The following is an 8,178-nucleotide window of genomic DNA, read 5'->3' as shown; positions in this document are numbered from 1 at the left end:
CTTTATAAAACGTCCAAACCTAATTATTTTGGTCCATAATCTGAAAGGAATGGTGTCCTTCCAACAAGTGTATTATTCTGATAGAGGGTTCAGAATTATAATAGAGCTAATTCTTCAATAAGGTCAAGTGATCGGAATGCCTAGGTGGAGGCCGCTTCCGATCAGTAATGTTAAGGTATAATTAATATTACGGCTTATTCTTAACTGAACCCTTCGGGTCGAACCCAATCGAACAATCGTTCCGAGACCACGAATTAATCCGAAGGATTTAACGAGTCGTCGGAGTTTTATGAACACAGACGTCGGATATCGAGCCTAGGGCGTCGAGGCCGAACGTCGCAAAATCACAAGCAACAAGTACGAGCACAGCCGTAGCATCACATTGGCCTAGCCATGTGAAGAGCTAGGCTAGGTTAGCTCATCGCAAGCCTAGGCGCACCATGTGTGTGCTAGGCGCGCCCTAGGTGCTATCGCAGCCCATCGCACAAGCACAACACTATCACATGGCTAGGCCTATGCGTGTGTGCGTGTGCATGTGCCTACGGCTGTCGCATCATCGTAGCACAAGCACATCACTATCGCATGGCTAGGCCTATGCGTCTGTGCGTGTGCATGTGCCTAGGGCCGTCGCACCATCGCAGCACACAGCATAGCACCATCGCATTGGTAGGCCTATGCGTGTGTGCGTGTGCGTGCCATTGCAGCATCACTAGCACAACACCAAGCATCGCATGCTTGTGCGTGTGGCTGGCGAGGCGATGCCCACCATGCGTGGCTCGCTAGTAGCACGCATACTGGGTGTGCGTGTGCGTGCGAGTGGGAGTGGCAGGCAGGGGGCCAGCAGCTTGCTAGCAGCGCCCAGCGCCTAGCAAGTAGCAGCAGCGTAGGCACTTCCCAGCACAGCCACACGCATCATGCTTGTGTTGGCTGGGCTGGTGCTAGCTGGCTGGGTTTACTAGCATTGCTAGCTGGCGTGCTAGCTGGCTGCTAGCCCAGCAGCCCCTTGGTGCTGGTTTTGTGATGATGTGGGGACCAACCCTTGGGAAAAGCCTTGGGGAGCAAGGCAATGGTTCCCCCACTTACTCTTGGTCCTCACCTAACTCTCTCTCCCCTTGACACTTTTTGCATTGTGATTGCTTTGATTAATTATTTAATTTAGAATTAAATAAATTATCAAAATTGCACATGATCCCACATTGATCATGAACAAGGGTTTCAAGTCTCTTTTCCCTATAAATACCAAGGGTTTGGATTTGGGAAAGAACACACTTGAGTGGAATAGTAAAGGAAACTCCATTGTTGAGTATACCTTGAAATTCGTAAAACTCTAGATTTATATTTTGTCCGAGCCTCGTCTAACCTTCGAGGCTTAGGACGATCAGGTCGGGTTCGAGGGTACGAACTGTCGGAGGCCTTGCATTTGCGAGGTTCAAGTAAAAGCTCTTTTAGCGAGCGAAGCACGCATCAAGGGTATAATTCTTAATCCCTCTTTCTCTTAATTATGTATTAATTATATTTGCATGCTTAAATTGCTTTAGTTATCGGGGCGGGTCTTGGGGGGTTTCTTTCCACATAGTGAGGGTCACTACGAAACCCTACAGTAGTATCAGAGCCGCGCTCCTTTTAATTATTGCAATTATTTATTAATTAAGGTGTTTTAAAGTGGATTTAATTTCTGGTTTTGCTTTTCTAATTGGATTGGAAGCTCATTTTAATTAATTTTAAAACTCGAATTTTTTATCGTTTTGGCTGTCGAACCCAGATTTTAGCTCAAATATAGTGTATTTTGGGTGGAATCGACATTCTGAATCAGTTTCAACCCTTTTTAAGAACTGTCCAAAAGCCAAATTCGAACCAGAAACCTAGTTTTTTAGGGTTTTTTTCGTTTTCAATGAAAATTTTAAATCTTTTATGCCTTGATTAATGCAAGCATCGCAAGGGTAGATTAAATGCATTATTGCATCCCTAATCTACTACACTTTAAATATCTTTTAAGCATAATTATGGAGTTATAATATGTGCTTAAGTAGATATGCTCTTTTTCACATAAACTTGTTTTTCACAATTATGCAAATAAATTGCATCAATGTGTGAATACTTGTTGTGAACGTATAATTTTAAGTTCCTAGTATGTTAAAGATCTAATCTTTAAATGTTTAATTGATTGGAACTTTAACCCTAAATTCCATGATTGAACTAAGTTCGGATTTTTCATTTTTGGTTGATTAAAATCCTTGAAGTTCAAATGCTTGTGAGTAAATTTTGATTAATCTTTATATTGGAAGATTTAATCTTGTTATTTTACACAAGTATGAAAGTTGGAAAATTTTGTCATTAGATGATTAATTTATTTTCCAACTCCCTATTTGTCAAATCCATTATTAATTTTCATATTGGTTAAATTAATTATGGACATAGCTCTTTCAATTTTAAGCATCAAGAAAGACCTAAAATATTCCGAAGTAATTTTGGAAAATTAGGCTTGTGCATCGTTAAATTTGAATTTAATTAAGTTGGATTTGTTTTATTTTCATTTTTCCCTAAATTAATTCTAAAATAAATTTAGATTAATTTTACGTCGCACGTAATTCGGGATTAAAATCCCGAGAAAAAAAATGCACGCAAATCGAGGCAAAACCCTAAGCGTCACCAAGGCTAGCCGGGCTGCCCAGCAGCCCGCATGTAGGCTGCCTATGGTGCGCACAGGGGCCAAGCCATGATGCTGTTGTGCGATGCGTGCGAGGGCTGCTGTTGCGTGATGCCTGTGCTGGGTGCGTGGGCCTTACGCTGCTGGCGTGCTTGTGCTGCTGCTGGGTAGCGAGGCAGCAAGCCCTAGCCAGCCAGCCCACTGCTGCCTGCGCCAGCTAGCAGCTAGCATGCGTAGCGTGCTGCTGGTGCTAGCTAGCAAAGCAAGTTGCGCTAGGCGTGCTTGCTAGCAGCAAGCACCACACGCAACACTAGGCTGCCTAGCAGCCATGGTGCACAGCTCGCTAGGATACGAGTGGGCGGTTTTTTGGCTTAATTTCGAGCTATGTATTTTGCGAAAATTTTGCCGTTTTAAATTATTTATGTAATTATTTTAAGGAGGTTAGACCTCGATTTTTCCGGCTTTTGCAAAAAAATTTTGATTTTGACAAATTTGCGTTAACCGGCTTAATTAATTGGATTAATTAAGTTGGATGCGGAATTTAGTTGGAGCTTAGCTAATTACGTAAACAAATTGCACCTTAGTAATACATAATGTATTAAACAACTTTGACTAGTTTTAATTAGGCGCGTTAGTTCGATTAACCACCTAAGTTAGTTACTAGTTTTGCGTGTTTACTTGTTTTATCTCGTAATATACATGGGCCATTCACAAATAGTGAATGGGTGAATGAAATATTGTTTTCAAAACAGGTTATTGAAAAATGTCAACTAGTGGGACCCGACTAGGATAGAAAATACGGACTGCGTTCCGTTAAGTATTTTTGTAAAATCTAAATACGGTCTGCGAACCGTTAAGTATTTTTGTACTTTAGATTAATCTTAGTCGTAGTAGCTAGTTATTTTATTTTGGCAAAGATGTCTCAAGACGGCGTTTCGATGAAGACGAGCCAAAATGAAGACCCTTGAAGATTTGAAGATTTCAAGGGGTCATGCTAGTTGCCAAATGCATCAAATTTATGCCTTATATATATTATTGTTATATATGTATATGAAAGTTAGATGCATGTCTAGGATTTCATATGTTGCGACGATTAGTTAAGTTCACTTAAATCAACCAACATAAAAACCCTAGGTCCCTTAAAATATTGAGCTAAAATTTGTCATTCCAAGAACAACACTTACTGAACTAATGCGCGTATGTAATGGGCTACGCCAAAGCGAGGCATCACTACTGCCCTAGGAACGTAAGGTATACTAGGTATACAAGTTGTCTTGGTTAAGCTCAACGATATCAGTAAGGATTCCTTAGATGTCGTGGCAAAAGAGATTAAATGTCAAGGATGCATTAGATGCGACATTTTATCAAACCGAGAGTAGCTTAGAGCTATTAGCAATTGGATTTCTTACCTTAAGATATTTAATGTTAAGACAAGCCAAAGCATGCTTAACCATTTATTGATCTTTGGGATCTCGGAATCATTTTATTCTTGCCTAAAAGGGACACTTTATTAATGTGTGAATAAAATGCTCAATAAGATTGAACATGCATGGACGCTTTTAAATTTCAAATTTATTGGTTTATGAATGGTTTTTCATTTCAAATTATTTCAATTGTAGAACTATGTTTGCAAGTAACTCAAACAACAACCATGTGTACCCGCAACTCCCCGAAAAGTTGGCATTTTGCCTCAACTTGGTCAACTTTAAGGAGTAGGAGGAGGAACTCAAGAAAATTCTCCGGAATTGTTCCTTAAAGTATACCCTTGATACTCCCATTCCAAGCTTCTTCTCTAAAGGGATCATGACCGATGAGGCTCATGAAGAATGGTCTTCCAATTGCAAGAAAGTCTCACGACTCATGGCTAATTCCATCCCGGATGATTGGAAGGAAAGCCTTTCCTCCTACTTTCCGGATATGTTCCTCAAAGCACTTGAGGACGTTGTCAATGGCAACTATGATGGACTCGTGTTTGATTGGAGTAGGTCACTCTCAAACATGAAGATAAAGCCACCAAATGTGGGTTGTCTTGCTAAGGAAAGGCGTCGGCTTTGGACAAAGGTCTACAATGCCAAATTGAGACCCGGCATGCCCCTCTATCAGAGTTGACACCTCCCGGAACTTCTCAACGGAACGGAGTGTCCGAACGGAGGAATCGAACCTTGTTAGACATGGTTCGATCAATGATGGGTCTTAGTGAACTTCCTATCTCTTTCTAGCATATGTCAAACGATTAATTTCGGACAAACTTCACCCCAAATCAGACAAGTGTTTCTTTGTGGGGTATCCAAAAGAAACCAAAGGGTATTACTTTTACAATAAATCCGAGAACAAAGTGTTTGTTTCTCGTGATGGTGTCTTTTTGCAGAAGGAACACCTTTCCAAAATGACAAGTGGGAGGAAAATCGAACTCGACGAAGTTCGAGAGGATGAGCAACAATGTTAACCTGATAAAAATGACAATCTAAGTGCTTTGGAAGCAGTTGAGAAGATTGGTCAGAATCAAACAGACAATGTAAATGCTCAACCCATTACCCTTCGTAGGTCGCAACGGCAAAGATCTCAACCAGACAGATACCTTGGTATTGTCTTAACCGATGATCAGGACATCCTAGTTATGGATGGAGATGAGCTAGCGACATACAAACAAGCTATAACGAGCCCCGACTCTGCTAAATGGCAAGAGGCCATGAAATCCGAGATGGACTCCATGTCTGAAAATCAATTCTGGGACTTGGTGAATTTGCCCGAGGGTTACACACCTATTGGTTGCAAATGGATCTTCAAAGTGAAGATAAACAAAGATCGAAATGTATCGATATACAAAGCTAGACTAGTGGCAAAAGGCTATAAACAAATCCACGGGATTGACTATGAATAAACTTTTTCACCAGTTGCAATGCTAAAATCCGTTCGGATCATCCTAGCGATTGTTGCATATTACGATTATGAAATATGGCAGATGGATGTCAAAACCGCCTTCCTAAATGGGATTTTGGAAGAAACTGTGTATATGACATAGCTAGAAGGTTTTGTTGATCCAAGCAATGCTGGAGAGGTAAGCAAGCTTAAGAAGTCCATTTATGGACTGAAGCAGGCAAGCAGAAGTTGGAATCTGCGATTTGATGAAGCCATCAAAAAGTTTGGTTTTATCAAGAATCCAGATGAATCTTGTGTATACAAGAAGGTCAGTGGGAGTGACATCGCATTCCTAGTCCTATATGTCGATGACATACTGCTCATTGGAAACAACATAAAATTACTAGAGTCCGTAAATGGCTGGTTGGGAAGTGCTTTTCAATGAAGGACTTAGGTGAGGCACAGTACATATTGGGCATCAAGATCTATAGGGATAGATCTAAGAGGGTGATTGGATTGAGCCAGAGTACTTATATTGATAAGGTACTGGCACGATTTCACATGGAGAATTCCAAGAGAGGGAATTTACCCATGTCCCATGGCGTAACTCTCAGTAAGAAACAGTGTCCACAGACACCTGTTGAGCGAGAGAGAATGAATCAGATCCCATATGCTTCGCTAATTGGATCGATCATGTACGCCATGATATCTACCAGGCCAGATGTATCATATGCCTTGAGTGCTACGAGCCGATACCAATCGGACCCAGGAGAGGCGCATTGGACTGCGGCCAAGAATATCCTGAAGTACCTGAAAAGGAACAAGGATAAATTCCTGGTCTATGGTGGCCACAAAGACTTGGTTGTTGAAGGTTACACCGACGCTAGCTTCCAGACTGACAAAGACGACTTCAAGTCACAGTCAGGGTACATATTCTGTCTGAATGGAGGAGTGTTTAGCTGGAAGAGTGCCAAGCAGAGTACCACTGCAACTGAAGCCGAATACTTGGCTGCTTCAGAAGCCACTAAGGAGGCTGTTTGGATTCGCAAAATCATCAGCGAACTTGGTGTTGTACCCTCCATCAAGGGTCCGATAGATCTCTACTGTGACAACAATGAAGCTATCGCTCAGGCTAGAGAGCCAAGAGAGCTACAGAAGGTCAAACATGTCCAAAGGAGATTTCACATGTAAGGGAATGGAAATCCGAAGGTGAAATCAGAATTTGCAAGATCGGCACGGATGATGATGTGGCTGATCCTTTGACTAAATCTCTACCTTAAGTGAAACACAACAAACACATTGAGGCAATGAGAATCAAGCACGTCGGAGACTGGCTTTGAAATTTCCTGTACATGTGTTTTAATTAAACTAGATGTTTTAATATAAGACACTGTATTGAAACCATTCATTAATGGAGTAATTAATTTTATGCAAAAATTATTTTTTCACTCCATTGCTATTTAATTGTGGTTTAGAATTAAATAATGAGTCCATTCGATTTATGGAAATATTCAAAAAAGGGTATCAAGACCATGTCTTGGATAAAGAAACACCTGTTAAGTGAACATTGAATATTTAAATCGAAAATTGTCCCTAATCGAGGTCATCTAACTGATGGACGATTGATGACCACCAGAGATTAGTGTGTAGTATGGTTTACAGCACCGTTTATTGTGCTGCAAGGACGTAATGGTCATAAATCATTTGCACAGGTGCCAGTTCGGAACTGCACTGGAAAGACCTATGAGAGTACTTTAAGAGATTCAAAATTGTCATAAGTACATTTCTCATTATAGCTATCGGAACCTGTCTCAACCATGAGTGTTGTGAAGTTTTCTTGTTTGAGTACTAGTCTCTTTGATGTTGCCTAACGTCTGCCGTAACTGGGGATCATAACGGGAACACACAGGAGATTAGGTCCTCTTAGTAAGAGAAACTTACAATGCAAGACTGGGAATGTCCCCCTATTAACAATAGGGAACATGTCTTTGTTGTTTACAAGGCCGCTCGAAGAGCGATACTTAGAAAATGCATGGCCGTGCTCAGATGGATTTTAGAAATCATCTGCTTATTGACAGTCGAACTCGGAGATCGAGAAACACTTCTGAACGTAATATGGATGACGATGAATCTTACCTTATAGTTCACAAAGAGACATTAAGCGACATAGGAAATGGGCTATACACTTATGCACACTTGTCCAGAAGGACAAGTGGGAGATTGAAAGGAATGGTGTCCTTCCAAAAAGTGTATTATTCTGATAGAGGGTTCAAAATTATTACAGAGCTAATTCTTCCGTAAGGTCAAGTGATCGGAATGCCTAGCTAGGTGGAGGCTACTTCCGATCAGTAATATCAAGGTACAATTGATATTACAGCTTAATCTTGACTGAACCCTTCGGGTCGAACCCAATCGAATCACTGATCCGAGACGACGAATTAATCCGAAAGGATTTAATGAGTCGACAGAGTTTTACGAATACAGACGTCGGATATTGAGCCTAGGGCGTCGAGACCGAGCGTCGTAAAATCACAAAGCGACAAGTATGAACATAGCCCTAGCACCACACTAGCCTAGCCATGTGGGTTGCTAGGCTAGACTGGGCATAGCACCATGCCTAGGCGCACCATGCGTGCCCTAGGATGGCTGGGCACCATCGCAACCCAAGCAGC

This window comes from Chenopodium quinoa, unplaced genomic scaffold (genome assembly GCF_001683475.1).
Source record: "Chenopodium quinoa cultivar QQ74 unplaced genomic scaffold, ASM168347v1, whole genome shotgun sequence".
NCBI lineage: Eukaryota > Viridiplantae > Streptophyta > Magnoliopsida > Caryophyllales > Amaranthaceae > Chenopodium > Chenopodium quinoa.
Note: the sequence above shows the minus strand (reverse complement) of the source record.